Consider the following 15,960-nt stretch of genomic DNA (forward strand, 5'->3'; position numbering starts at 1 on the left):
TTGTAAAACAGAGCAGGTAGTCTCAAGAGTGGGTTTCCAGATGGGGACTTTAAGAGTGGCCAGCCTTTGAGAGTGACTTTAGACTGCACATCTGAAATAACCGAATTTAATTTAAAAATACAGGCAGATGTCTTAGTCAGCTCAAGCTGTTATAACACAATACCATAAACTGGGTGGCATAAATAACAGCAATTTATTTCTCAGAATTCTGGAGGCTAGGAAGTCAGAGATCAAATGCCAGCAAGTTCTGTTCTTGGTGAGGGCCCTCTTCCTGGCTTGCAGACACTCATAATCTCTCTGTGTGTTCACGTAACTTCTTTGTGCACTTGCTGAGACAGAAAGCTCTGGTGTCTCTTGCTTTACTTATAAAGACACTCATCCCATTATGGAAACTCCACCCTCATGACCTCATCTAAACCTAATTAACCTCCCAAAGGCCCTGTCATTTTGGGGGTTAGGGCTTCAACATATAATTTTTATTTTTTTATTTTTATTTATTTATTTTTTGATGTGGAGTCTCTCTCTGTCACCCAGGCTGGACCATAGTGGTGCAATCTTGGCTCACTTAAGCCTCTGCCTCCTGGGTTCAAGCGATTCTTCTGCCTCAGCCTCCTGAGTAACTGGGATTACAGGCACACACCACCACGCCTGGCTAATTTTTGTATTTTTTGTAGAGACGAGGTTTCACCGTATTGGCCAGGCTGGTCTCAAACTCCTGACCTCAAGTGATCCGCCCACCTTGGCCTCCCAAAGTGCTAGGATTACAGGTATGGGCCACCACACTCACCCCAACATATGAATTTGAGGGGGACATAAACATTCAGTCCACAGCAGTCAGTGTTCAAATAGGAAGACCCATGACCAATGTGATGGATTAGGAAGTCTAGAGATGGAACCGAATAGATACAGGAACTTAGATGTAAAGGTGGAATCTTTTATTAGTATGGGAAAAGATGGAGTGATTAAAAAAATAGTGTTGGGACAAGTGGTTAACCATCTAGATAAAATATAAATGAATCTAGTCCTCATATAATGTGATGGAAAAAAACAAATTTTATTCCAGATTCAAATGCAAAAAGATGAAATCTTAAAAACTATTAGGGGAAAACATGGGGGAGTTTTTGTATACCCCCATGTTTGGAGTGAGCAAGGTCTTTCTGAGTTGAAATGCAGAACCCATAAAAGAAAAGAGTGTTAAATTTAACTACATAAAAATCAGACTAAAGTCTCTACATGGAAAAATGTACAATAAACAAAATAACACTTTGGAAGGCTAGAGCAAGAGGATTGCTTGAAGCCAGGGGTTCAAGACCAGCCTGGGCAACATAGTGAGACCCCCATCTCACAAAATACAAAAAAAAAAAAATTGAAAAACTAGCTGGGTGTGGTCGTGTGTGCCTGTGGTCCCAGCTACTTGGGAGGCTAAGGCAGGAAGATTGCTTGAGCCCAGGAGGTCGAGGCTGAAGTGAGCTATGATCATGCCATTGAGCTCCAGCCTGGGTGACAGAGCTGAACCCCATCTCTAAAAACAAAACAAAACAAAAACCAAAAAATCCCAACTAACAGAACAACAATAAACAAATGACAAACTAGAAGAAAAGTTGTCACCCACGTCACAATGCACAAATCTCCTAGGAAAAATCAATAAGAAGAAAAATAACATAATATAAAAATGGACAAATGATGTAAAAAGATAGTTCACAAAAAAGGAAATATAAATAGCTCTAGAAGTTATGAAAAGATGCTCAACCACACCCATAACTATACTAATATACTATTTATTTTTACCTCTCAGATTTAAAAACAACAGACTACTCACTGTTTATTGACAAAGCTACAGGGAAAAGTCACGCTCATACCTTAATTGTCGAGGGTAGATTTGGTGCTCCCCTATGGCAGAAAATTTGTCAATATTCATCAAAATTATGACTGCCTACTCTATGTTGCCTAGCTATTCAATTTTAAGATTTTATCCTATAGAAACACTTGCTCTCTTGTGAAATGATGGGCACACCAGGCTATTCACTGAAGCATTATTTGAAATAGCACAAGATTGGGCACAACCCAAATGTACAACAGGAGAGGACTGGTGAAATAAATTGTATCATGTACATTCAATAGCTGTAAAAATAAATGAAGCAGATCTCCATCTACTGGCATGGTAAGATCTCCAGGATATACTTTAAAGTGAAAAAAGTAATGAGTAGACTATTGTGTACTCATTGCTATCTTTAGGATGTAGAACTAACATGTACACTCATATTTGTTTGTATATACATAAAGAATTAAGGAATGACTCTATGATATACATTTTTCACATTTTAACATCTGTGAAATTGAAATGTCTTCCATTATGTGGCATTTTAGAATTACAATTAGCCATATTATTTTCTTTCTTAGTGGTACATAAAATAATGATGCATCTTAAAATGGATGACGTCTTAGATTTGATGGAATACAGTAATAACAGTAGTTGCCTATGGTGAGGGGAGACTGGGGAAGGGATGAGGAGGAGCCTCTTCATTTATATGCCTTGTAATGGTTTTTATTTGAGCCATGTTAATTTATGCCTGCTCAGAAATTGAATAAATAATAGTCATAAAAATAAGATAATAGGAACTAATATATAAATGGACAAGCAATACTGGTCTAAGTAAGAGATTCAGTTCTAAGATATTAAAATGTGCCAGAAAGTGCCCAACACTTAGCATGTGCTAGTCAATGAGACATAACAGCTGTGTGCTGTGTTGACCTGGGTCCTCCTTGGCATCACACCTGGTTTGGCCAGTAGGCAGAACATATTATTTTTCCAGATGAGACTAATGCAACTTTAGTTTGCGAACCAGAAAGACATTGTGTCATCATAAAGCCTTATGAGAGGTGGAGACACACCGTTTAGGCATCTACTGTGACCTAGTAGACATTTTCAGAACTCTCAGACAAAAATCAGTGCTTGGGCAAACACAGAACTGAACCAAGATCTTGCTTTGACTTTTTTCTGCCTTGAGAAGACTAGATAAACTCCAAGTTAGAAAGATTTTTCTTTTTGGTATGTATTTTAGTAGTAAGGGCAATTGCTCCTCTTTCCCTCTTCCCTACTTCCACAAACCTTTTCAGCCTCTTCTGGGTTAAATGTATTTTCTGGGTAAGATGTTGGCAAAAAGCAGGGTAATAAATGCCACAGGAAGGGCCAGATGGATAGTATTCTGAGTTGTGTTTCAAATACATTGTAATGAAAAATAGAACCAGGAGAAATCCCAGCAGATCTTTCCTTTTGTGAAAGAAAAGGTTTGTAGCTTTATGGAATGCCTACTTTAGGTTCAAGAAACCAGGATTTTAGTTTCAGGTTCTTCAGTAAACCGCTGCATGATTTCTGAGTATTGTTTTAGTGGTTCTTTTGCTCAGTTTCCTTACCTGAAAAATGAATGTGCTAGTACCTTTTCTGCTTTTCTTAAAGGACTATAGAAATAATACATGTCATAGTGTCTGAGAAGACATTTAAAGATAAGTTTATCAAATTGCTACAGGTAGAGGTAAGGTTCTATTTTTGCCATAATTTTAAGGGGATTTGTGTTGAGCAGCCATTTGTTAGAGACTGGTCATGTCTCAGCTAGAGAGGCCTCTTTCCCAACTGCACTGTGTGACAGTTAGGAAACATCTCTGAAAAATGACAACTGGGAGCAGGGAGAGGCTAGGCCTGTCACCATCTGAGGAAGTAACAACAATGGCCAAATGTTCTTTGCAAAGTACTTTCTCACCTTTTATACCACATCATCCTCTCAATAGTCCTTTGAGGTAGGTATTAGCATTATCATTCCTGTATTGCAGATAAAGAATCTGAAACTGGGAGCCGAGCTGGAACTTAGGCCTATACTTCTGTAGCTCAAAAATGTGTTCCATCACCCATATCCTCTACTCTAAACTAATCTCAGCAACTTGTTGCAGAAACCACAGAAATCTGGGGCCTGGACTACTCTGGGACCAGGAATAGAAACAGGGAAAGGGAGAGGGCATGGAAACTTTTTCTACTTGTAACATAGGCTATTAGCACACATGTGCTAGGACATATGGTAACCATCTGGAACTGAAGCCACATTGGTCATTGCTGAAATTCAGTCTAACAACAATGTACTCAGGTTAGATAGCATTGTATTGCCCCTGTACCCTAAAATTTTGCCTTTGGGGAGAATGACCTTGGCAAATGGTCATTAAGAGTAGCAGTATATCTGCTGACACACAGAATAAAATGTTAGTTGACATATGGGGCCGTGGTACTAGTTGACCTTAAGGTCAACATTTAATGTCTTCAGGCAGATTGTGTCCTAATCTTATCATACGTGACTTCATTAATAACCTGGCCATGCAAGATTATACAAACAAAAAGGACACCCACAAAAGGATCAAGCTCGGTTCCGTAAATCAGGTGTCCCTAATGAAGAACAAGATAACCAGTTCCAGCTGGTGGTGGTTAGAGCTAGACTGAGGATACACAAACTACAGTCCTTGGGCAAAATCTGTCCTCTGACCTGTTTTTGTAAATAAAGTTTTATTGGAACAAAGCCATACCTATTTGTCATGCATTGTTTGCTTTTATGCTACAATGGCAATGTTCAGTGATTCTGACAGAGGCTATATGGTCTGCAAAGCTGAAAATATTTATGATTTAACCCTTTACAAAAAAATTTTTTTGCCAAACTCTATTCTGTACAATGAATGTACAGGTGATCTTGAACTTGTGAGCATAGCCAAAAGCCTTGGGCATGTCCTCTGCTGGTGAGACACAGGAAGAGAAGATAATAGAAATCTCTAGATAACCATATCCAGAGAAATGCTCCAAGGGGCCTGGTTCCAGCTGATAGGGGGCAACAATCCTATGGACTCAAACATCAGGGAGCCCAAACCATGTGTACATAGTATTTCTGTTTTAGTTAGGTCTGAAGAGCCTCAGAGACCCAGCTGGCTGCCCTGTCTACTAACTTTATGACATTTGAATAAAACTGAGACAGAGTGAGCCCTTGTTAGAAGGTCATTGTGAGTGATGTCCCTGGAGCACTGAAGGCCTCTCTTGGATAGTTAAGTGGTTCTCAAAGCCCTGGAGGAACCTCTTGAACCAGGAACCCAAACTAGTAGATCTTGAGGGAACCTCAGAGATCATCTAGGCCAAAAGAATGGAATGGCTTGTGCAGAGGCTCATTATGAGTTAAGTGATGAAGTCTTCCAAATCCCATTCAGGTGCATCCCATCATGCCCTGCAACCTAACATCAATCCGTGGTACACTGTCTCAAATACCCAGTGGGCCAATGGAGTGTTTATAAGTTCAGTATGACCTATTCTTTATGATCTTGATCTGCTAGGTAGAGATGGCTGTTTGAGGGAAGCCATAAGCCTGCGGTTATTCCTGGAGCTCAGTTTCTTATAAGAGTTTTATTAATCAGTTCTCATGCTGCTAATAAAGACATACCTGAGACTGGGTAATTTATAAAGGAAAGATATTTAATGGACTCATGGTTGCACATGGCTGGGGAGGCCTCACAATCATGGCAGAAGATGAAGGAAGAGCAAAGAGACATGTTACATGGTGGCAGGCAAGAGAACGTGTGCAGGGAAACTCCCCTTTATAAACCATAAGAACTTGTGAGACTTATTCAGTACCATGAGAAGGGTATGGGGAAAACTGCCCCAGTGATGCAATTATCTCCACTTGGCCCCACCCTTGACATGTGGGGGTTATTACAATTCAAGGTGAGATTTGGGTGGGGACAGAGCCAAACCATATCAAGAGTTAAGGGGATAAGGAGAGTTGTGAGAAAGCCTTTGTGGACATATGAAGGAAGAATGAAGGAGCTATCTGTGATGATTGGTATATGGCTCTTTCATAAATGACTGGAACAGTAAACTTGGGTCAGATCCAGTGGTGCAGGAGCCAGGACAAGTAGCCAAGACGAGGGGGAAGAAAAGAAGCAGATCCTAAGAATGCTACCAGGGTCTACACCCATGCATAAGAAATCTTCCAGATTAGCATCGGCATCCCAAGTCAGGGTCACTAAGTAGAAGTAAGGACAACCCAGGGAAGGGACGAAGTTCCATTATAAATGCTGGGACAGGATTGAAAGGCTGAGGTAATGACACCAATGTGAGGCATGTTGGATTAGAGATTCCACGTGTTGATAACATACCAACTCTTCTATAATAATGTTCATAGTGCAGGCTCATAGGATTCCAGAATGCCAGTGTTTTCTTGAAGGAGACACTATAAAAGCCTAGAAGAAATATGTGTAACATTGGTTTACATAAAGACCACTATTGCTAGAAATATGTAAAAGGATAACCAATTATAAACACAGACTGTCCAATCAAGGAGTTTCAAGGTAGCTACAGAACTGCCTAGGAATTGTGAGGGATAAATGATTGAGTGCCACATTTTGTTCAGTGATAACCTAGGCACCCACAAACAAACACAAGGTCAGGACAGTAGAAGACATCAGCTGCATGGTGAAGCAAAGGACAAAAAAGTGGACTAAGGAAGACCTTGAGAATAGGGTTTGAAGGTGCCCAACTGAATGTGGAGCTAACCTTAGCTTTCCTCACCATAGGTCAATTTGAAAATCATGGGTCTTTGAGTAAACAAGAGAGAATTTGTGTTCTCAGAAATAAAATCTTGAATAACTTTTATGTTAAAAATCAGTCTAGTTTGTCTTTGGCATTTGTTCTAAGGCAGTTGAACAAATTTTATTGCCTGCCTGTGGGCACTATACTTTGTAATAAGTACTGGGGGTATGAAGATTAATCAATAGTCACTTTCCTCTAGGGGTTCCTTGCTTAATAAAGGAAACCAACACATAAACAGACAATTTTGATATAATTTAGTAAGTTCCAGAGAGTTAAGGGAGCAGACGTGAACTACATAGTTCAGGATAGGATGTTATAGAAGCTTCTGGAAGGAGAGGATACTTGATTCCCCAGCGCGGCCAGTAATGGAACAGTGGGGCAGGAGGAAAACCAGGGGACATGGAAACCAAGAGAATGGAGAGATTCAAGAAGCAGTGAAAAGACAACAGTGCCAAATACAGCAGATAAGGACAAAAAAGTGCTTTGTTGGATTTGGAAATGAAGAGGTCATTGACGATCTTAAAGATAGCATGTTTCAGTGAACCAAGAGTGGGGTCCAAGAGCCGGTATTGAGGACTGAATGGAATTGAGGAAGAAGAAACAGGCAGCATAGCCTACCTTCTGAAGGGTTGTGACTGGGAGGGGAAAGAGAGCAATGAAGTGATGGACAGTGGTCAAAGGAAGTTAAAGGGAGGACTGGTGTGTGTGTGTGTATGTGTGTGTGTCTGGATTAGAGGGATAGTTATCATGTCTATAGTCTGAGGAGAAAGTGAATAGAAAGAATGCAGTGTCAGAAAAAAGAAGTGGGGTGAGTGACAGAGCTGTGAGGGAGTAGCTGGCCTTGAAGAAGAAGGCTACCCTCATTCTCTGAGATCAGAGGTGGGACTGAGGAGGGGTGGGTGCCATGCAGTTAAGCCAGTAGGTGGGAAAGGGCGGTGGTGGGGGCAAACCTCCATGGCTTCAAGTTTTATCAATCTGTAGAGGCACTGACATCTTCAGCGAGTCCAGGCTGTGGAGGCTGGGCTGGAGGCCCGAGAAAGGCAAAATAGGCCTGAAATGTCCCTGAGGGGAATGAGAACGATGCTAAGCAAGGACCAGCTATGTGAAAATCAGAGCTTGCCTGGGTCCCCAGGCACTGTGGTGTGGTGATGGCACTGCTTTGTATGTTTCCTTCTCTGTCAAGGTCACCCCATGACCTATAGCTCTGCTGTTTGTGATTATGCCCTTGACTTTGCAGTCATTGGTTCTGTGTCTCCCTGGGGAAGAAGAACATCCCTAAGGTTTTAGAATAACCAGGAGGCTAGCCAGTAGGGCAGAAGGTGGAGTTGGAGAGATATCCTGACTCCCTGCAATCAAGGTTGGGCACCTAATTAATCCTGCCATTCTTCAGAATGGCTCTGCCCTTACTTTACAAAGGTTTGTTCCAGGCCATGCAGCAGGCCAGAGTGAGAGTCCTGCATAGAGTAGAAACCTCTACTGCAGCCATTGTCCCCTACTATGGCTCAGTTGCACCCACTCCTTCCCAGTTTAACAGCCCAGCTGAACTGCCTGCCATCTTTCCTGCCCGCTGCTGAATGCTGTGAAGCTGTCCATGCATGGTTCAATCCCACCCTCTTCATGACCTCAGGCTCATAGACATTTTGACTGTTCCCACTGCAAACTCCATTCCTGTCCTAATGCAATTCACTTGAATTCAGTGCAATCACTGTAAGTTTTATTTTTTACCACTCTCTTGACATTTATTATCTACTGCTTTTTATTTCTAGTTTTTCATGTTAGTTTATCTTATCCCCCTCTCCACCCAACAAAACAGTGACCCTGAAGGCAGGAGGGAATCTTGCACATTTTGTTTCGGCATTCCTCAGCACCAACCTAGAGTTGCTGCTAAATAATTACTGGTTTATTTGGCTGAACTGATGGATAAAGCAGGTATGAGGTGTGCTTTGCCTTAGAGTAAGCTGGTTCTTTTCTGACCCATGGAATATCAGAGTTTTGAGAGCAACCTCCCTCTTTGGGTGGAGCCAGGGAAAAAGTTACCAAAAAACATGACTTTCTTATTGAAAAATGTGTGACTGGTGATTAACAGCTGCTGGCTAGTATTTCCTGATTGTCTGAGACACTGTGCAGGAGGGCATTTGGAGAAGGATGTGAAATGGAAATCTGCACCCTCTGTAGCTCCTAGGTCTCCTGTGTACCCCTCAGCCACCCACTCCTCCTGAATCTTGTCCTTGTTTCCAGGCACACATTATTGCAGATTATGAGGGCTGCCAGTCACTTAAGTGGCCCCACAAAGCAGAGGGCTTGGTGACCCAGCACACTCTCTGCTTGCACATGATGTGTCCTGCTACAATGGCAAAAAAAGGACTTTATTATTTTCCTTCCGATTTATGGAGCAGGAAAAAAGATCATGTAAGTAAGAATTACAGAGATAACTAGTATTCCTTCTTGGGTTTTATTGGAGACTTTTCAAGATTTGTGCTTTGTGAACTTTGGCTTCGCCTGCTGAATTAGCTGCACCTGGTTACAGGGCCAAACCATGGAGAGTTGGGAGGCTGAACTCTTTAAACGTTGATCTAAAGAAAGCGCTTCCTGGGATTTTCAGTGGTGGAACATTACTGGATGAGTAATGGTCTTGAGCATTCTTGTTAGGTAAGATGTTTGGTCTTAAAACTGGGACAAATCAAAAGGCCATTTCATTGCTTCTTGTGGGTGAGATGTGAATTAAAATCATGGATTTTCTAATTCACTTAAGGCCAGACTATCCTTCATTTTAAGCCTTGATGTGCTTGCATTTATCTTGGTTTCTTAGGTTGTTTCTCACACTACAAAAAAACAATGTAACACTTGGGCAATGCAGAAAAGGTTTCAAGGCATTTTTGTTATAAAATCTAAAATTCTCTTTGTTTGTCCGAGCTCTCCATTCCAGGCCACATGCCAGGTACACTTTACATTATACTAGACAGGTCTCTTATGCCAACCCTTCCAAAATACCACCAAATGCCACCAGTGTTAGAGAACAGGGTCATGTATTTTAAATAATGAGAGAACACTTAAAGGGTAGGAATGGCAATATGCTCACTTTCACCACCCTAAGGGCTCTATCTCCTAACATTGAATTTGTGGATTCCGGAGCAGTGGTTTAGCTCTGTGAAGGTTTAGTTCTCACTTAACCTATCCTCTCAGATGACATTAGGTTGTGAGATTCACATTCTCTTTACTTGAGACTAGACCCAAATTCTTGATTCAGCATGGAATCACTTGAGTAGCAACTGCTGGTCTTTCTGTAACCACAGGAACCTCTTTTGGCCTATTTTGCAGGCGGGATGGTCTCCATGCCAAAGATCCTGTACTATTGTCTCCATAAATATGTTCATAATTATCAGGTCATGTGTCTCATATTTGAATTGCAATATATGGCCATTGATAGCATAAGACAGCAACAAAGCCACTTTTTTTTCAACTCTAATGTACAACAGTGATTCTCAAATGTGAAGGCATCTGCAAACCACCTGGGCAAAATGCAGATTCTGGCTCAGTAGGTCTGGGAAAGGGCCTGAGACTGCATTTTTAACAAGCACCCAAGGGGTACCACACATAGATGCCGTTTCCCTTAAGTACCTGTTTAAAACCAGATCCTAAATATGTATTTTAAATTTGGCAGGACAAAACTATCTGATAGTATTTGGCTTCTGATCTAGCCTCACAGCCCCTTCTTAACTCTCAGTTCATCCACTTCTGAACCTACAGGACTTGAGTTATTTGGCTTTTAATTTCAAGAGACAGGAACCTTGGGGATCTGCTTATTATTAGTGCTTGATGAATGTTGTTTGTTCATACTGAACCTGATTATGATTATCCTTTGAATGTTAGGTTCCAAATCTGTCTTTCAAACATAATAACACCTAACTAATTTCTGTCCTGTCTCACCTCCATTCTCTCGGGCCCCCCAAGGCCTTTCATCAGGCCACACTATTTACTTGGTTTTAGATTCAGCTAGTATTTGTACAAGCTAAGACCTTATTCTGTAATTCACCTGCTTCCCAAGTTCGGGCTCTTCCCACTTAATCCAATGTGGAATCATAGCAAGTCAAGAACAAAAGGGACATTGGAAGCCACAACCCTTGTACATCATTTTGGAGCTTCCTTTGGACTTCTTTAGGTGACCTGGAGTTCTCCTGCCTCATGAAGCAGCTTGTTCCATGGTTGTGATGCTCTGATTGAGGGAGAGTTCTTTAGTATTTTCAGCCACACTTTACCTCTCTGTAATTTTTGCTGTGGTTTTGCCTTCTAGAATTAACTTCTCTTTTAAATATGGTTCTTCAACCCATTAAAAGCTACTCTTGTGACTCTCTGTTTCTTTTCTCCAGGTACAAGTGTCCCATTTATTCATTTAGTTCTTGTATATCGAAGTTTCCTGACCTCTTACTCTCCTGGTCACTAGGTTCTGACATGCTCCAGTTTGACAATGTCCTCCTTCCCCTAGTTTCTCTGCTATGATCTGGCCAAGCCTGGTTCTGAACATCTATGTTGGCAGCCATGTTTTGCTGTTGACTCATATCAAGCCAAGAAATCCCCTGGAGCTTTTTAAAAGGGAGTTGAGTCTCCTTAACTAGTGCTGCTGACTATTTGAATCCAGCACAGATGTTTACATTTATCTTTACGGATTTTACCTTGTTTCTTTCAACAATTCCTTCCATTCATTTGAGATCTTGAGTCCTGATTCTATCACTTGTTATATTAGGGCTTCCTCCCAGCTTTGCCATCCACACACATACTAGGTACATCCTTTATAGCTTCATCATTGGAAATAAAAATTGAAATGAACAAGAATGAATGCTGACTCCTGTGGCCTTTCACTCAATCTATTTACCACTTCTAAACTCCCATCCATGATTGTCAACTTGTCATCAGGAGACTCACATTCTACTGTGCCTTTCTGATCCTACCTGTCATCTGCCAGGCCAGCCTCCCATTCTTCTTATCACCTGTTTTCCTTATAAAGTGAGAACCAAGGCCCTAGAATTTGGAAGGGAAAGGCCCAGAGACTGAGTATAAACATGCAGTAGGCTCTACAGTGAGGATTAGAAAGGGAAGAGGAAAGAAAGGGAGAGAGAAAGAGAAGGGGGCAGGGAGAGAAAGGTGAAAGAAATCCCATGCAGAGGAAGCTGAGAGGGGACCCTTTGACTTCTTGGCTGGTTGGTTGTGGTTGAATGTATGTGTGAGGTGAATGAGTATAAATCAGGACATGCCTACATAACCAGTATGTAGACAAGCATAGCCTCTGACGTGAACAAAGCAAGACTTGATGGTTTGACTCTCTTCAGGGAGGGTAGTCTTCCCCCAAACCGAATGCAAACTGAACAAGTCTTATTTCTACTCATTGTTAGGTAATAGAAAGTCACAACTGAGTAATTAGAATGTTCCATTCAAGATGTGATAAGTCACAACTCCAAGCCTGGCTTGCCATTAAATCTTCTCTGCCTGGTTCAGGTCTCTTTTAATCTGAAAGGCAGCATTGGGGAGGTAGAGTAGAGGAGAGTAGAACTTCTCCTCTCTGCCTGTTCACCTCTTCCTCTGTTTGTTAGCTGTCATTTTATTGCAGCCACTAATGAAGCTTGGAGAGGGAGGAGAGGCCAGGAAGCAGATAGCTCTGACTCGGCAGTGACGTTGCTCTTTTGGGGCCTCATTTTCAGATGATTAAAGCTGGGGCCCTGGTTGTGGGCATGGAAGATGGATGAAGCATGTAATGGCCCTTCCCTCTCACCTAAATGGCCCCAGGCAAGAGGCAAACTCTAACCCACAGTGTGCTTTAGCTTTTGTGGGTGTAAGTGAGGCCCCCTGTGGTTACTAACCATAGCGAATATATTGCAAAGCAACTTGAAGGTCCCTCACTGGACTTGGGGTTAAAGAGTAACACCCCAACCTCTGTTTTAAAAGGAAGAGAAGAGGGCATTCACTGCAGAGCTATGACTCAGTTCCAATCTCCTCACATACAAGCCTCTCTTCCCACACTGGCCATTTCTTGTATTTTCTAAATGGGAGATGGGTTTCAAGAGTTCTCAAGAATAGCCATTTAAGAAAGCGGTTTGATATTACCTCCTAAAGTCAAGCATTCACACATCTAGGTCTATCCCTAAGAGTAAGTTTGGCATATTCAGTAAGAGACACGTACAGGAATGTTCATAGCAGCTCAGTTCTCAACCTAGGGTTGTCAGATAAAACGCAGGATCCCAGTTAAAATTGAATTTCAGACAAACAGCAAATAGGGTTGTTTTTTTCTGTCTGGCCTAAGTATGTCCCAAAGATTGCATAAGCTATAGTTCAAAAATTTCATGTTTTAAGTTCAAATTTAATTCAGTGTTCTTTATTTTTATTTGCTAAATCTGGCAACACTATCCTAAACCAAATGCCTGTCTAAGGGTGAATGGAAGAAAAATTGTGGTATTTACACACACTGGACATACGCAAGAGTCTAAATAAATGAAAAACAGTTACACAGAAAAATATGAATGAATTTCAGCAATATGAAATCTGAAAAAATAAGGCTCCAAAATATTACATATGGTATGGTTTTTTGTTGAAATTGGAAACAACTAAAATAAAATATTTCTATATTTTTAAAGGAATCTATCTAGTTGCAATAAAACTACATAAAAAGGAAAGGGAATGATGAATATATATATGATTCAAGATGATGATACATTTTCTCAAATGGGGAGAAAAGGGTATAAATTGATGGTGTGATGAAGTGTAGGCTATTAGCAAGGTTCCAAGGTGCTAGCTTTTGTTTTGGGTAGTGGCTTTCCTAGTACTTAAGGGGTGTGCCTAGACCAAAGATGAGAATATTTCATTAGCCAATGCTTACAACTAATTCAGTAATCTGCAGCTGATATCCAAAAAGAAAATAAAAATTTAAAGAGAATGAAAAAGAAGAAACAACTGAGGCTGGAAGAATTCTATTATAGAAGCATACAGTGTTTATCTAGGCAGGAAGGAAAGCGGTATTGGCAAGGAAGATGCCTCCGAGGAGGTAACAGCTGAATTGGCCCTTGAAGTATGAATAGAAATTCACTAGATGGAGAAGGAGGGCAAAACATTCCAGGAACAGCATGTCAGAAAGCAAAGCAGCACAACAGAGCCTGGCCTTCTCAGAGAACAGGCTCAGGATGATCACAGTCAGAAGTAGGTGACAGTGGCAAGAACAGAAGCCAGAGAGGTAGGGAGAAGGATAGGGTGTGGAAGACCTTATGTGCCCTGTCAAGGGGTGTGGAACTTACTATTGGGCCTCAGGGTGGGAAAACAGCAAAAGGATTATGCAGGAGGTTGTTATTGTGGATCCCCAGAAGATTGTTATACCAAAATGGGAAGTCTCTTGGCTTCACGTATGCAAACTATTGATAAAACTGTTGCATATGGTGGAGGGTAGAGAGGGCAATGAGGCAGGTTCTAAAAAATCATAGCCTCATGGGCTTCATGGATGCTGAGTAAAAAATAGGCAAGGGATGGATTATAATTATGGTTCAAAATCATAGATACAGTATGATTGACAGCTCTGAGAATAAAGATGGTTATTGATTTGGTGGGAAAGTAGGGAATAGCAGGAAAGGTTGGATAATTCTCCAAAGGGCAGTTCCAAGAAAAACTTGAAACCATTAATAAAGAAATATGAGTAGATTCCCTTGATGGCGCCTCTAGATTTCTTGTGTATTGTCTGCATCAGCCACTCCTCTTCTGCCAAACCCTTAGAATTTGTTCTCTCAATTCATTCTGTTCCATTTAGCAAAGTGTACTGTGCAACTATTATTGAATGTCAGGTAGAATGTTGGATGCTAGAGATACTAAGATAGATAAAATACAGCTCATCTCCTCATTAGGATTACATCTGAGCAGGAACACAAACCATCAACAAGTATCAATAATATATGTGAAAAGTACTAGAATAGATACAAGTTACTACACGAATATAGAAGGGAGAGCAACTGGTGCCACCTGCAGTGGGAGTGTCAGAGACGAGATGGCATTTGAGTTGGATGAGCAAAAGTTCAAGGTTGAGCAAAAGTTGGACAAGCAGATGGGAGAGGCATGCAAAGCAGAGAGAACTGCAGGAGCAAAGGCCTGAAGGTGAGGCTGCCAAGAGGAGGCTGCAGCCGGGTTGGGACAGGCTTTCTAGATCTTGCTGAGAAGTTCAAACTTTGTTGTACATGCTGTGGCTTTTAAGCAGGGTGGGGTCAGGAGCAGATGTGGGTCTTTGGAACAAGCCCGCTGGCCATGTGTGGAGGATGGAATGAAGGAGTTTGAGGCTGAGGTCACAGAGATCAGCCAGGAGGCAGCTGCAGGACTTGCCATGAGTCACAATGAGCCTATAGGACTGTGGAGGTGGAGAGCCAGTGAGGTCGGGATCAGAAAAGGCCTTGGTTGTGGGGTAGGTTGTTGCCCTCCCTGCCATCCACATGGGTGGGCTGTGTGAGAGGGACAGCGGCCTGCAAGGAGGCCAGGAGCGGGAGTGGATTTGGGAAGGACCTCAGTGACAGGAAGGGTGTTTCCACTGTGCAGCTGCCAAAAGAAACCTGTGACTCAGTGGGTGGCATGTCTGATATCCAGAAACTTTATAGTCCGAGTTATCCTGGCTCCTATCTACTTCCGTAAGTCAACACTGCTTCACAGGTGGGATGGCAGCCAATGGGTGGGGTCCATAATGCCTTTTCTCAAATTTAAATAGTGTCTACACCAGCCACGAGCCTATTACAGGGGAGTGCCTTTGTAGGAGGCACATGCCATGGGAAGATTGATAAGGAGCAGGAAAAACATCTTTTTTTAAGGCCTGCAATTCTCACACCCAATTAGAGTGGTCTTGCTTGTGTAAGAATTGAGTTGTATCAGTCATGAATAATATCAAGGCAACTCCTGTTTAGAGAGGACCCACTATGTGCTATAAGCTAGGTGATACACTCTTCCTCACTATCTGATTTATTCTCCACAGTAATCACACAAGGTAGTCATTTCTTGCTCCGTTTTACAGGTGGAGAAGTAAGGCTGAGAGAGTCCTAATGGGTTGGTCATCAGATGGAGTCTAGAAATATTCTCCCTATTCCAACTGGTGATGGCATTGCTTGGCATCTCACTAGTATATCGTTTTCTTTGTTAATGACCAGGGCACTGATAGCAATCATGCTAGATGCAAAACCTTCCCTTCCTCCCACACTGCAAAGTCCTTCTCTACAGAACAATCATTCCAAGAACGAGGTTTAGTTGCAAGGTCTTTTTAAAACCCAGTCACCATGGGAATTGCATTCCTGAAAGACTAGGGCTGTGATGGTTTTCAACAATGCCTGGTGTTCTGTTTGCTTCGG

The sequence above is a fragment of the Symphalangus syndactylus genome, chromosome X (genome assembly GCF_028878055.3).
Source record: "Symphalangus syndactylus isolate Jambi chromosome X, NHGRI_mSymSyn1-v2.1_pri, whole genome shotgun sequence".
Lineage (NCBI taxonomy): Eukaryota > Metazoa > Chordata > Mammalia > Primates > Hylobatidae > Symphalangus > Symphalangus syndactylus.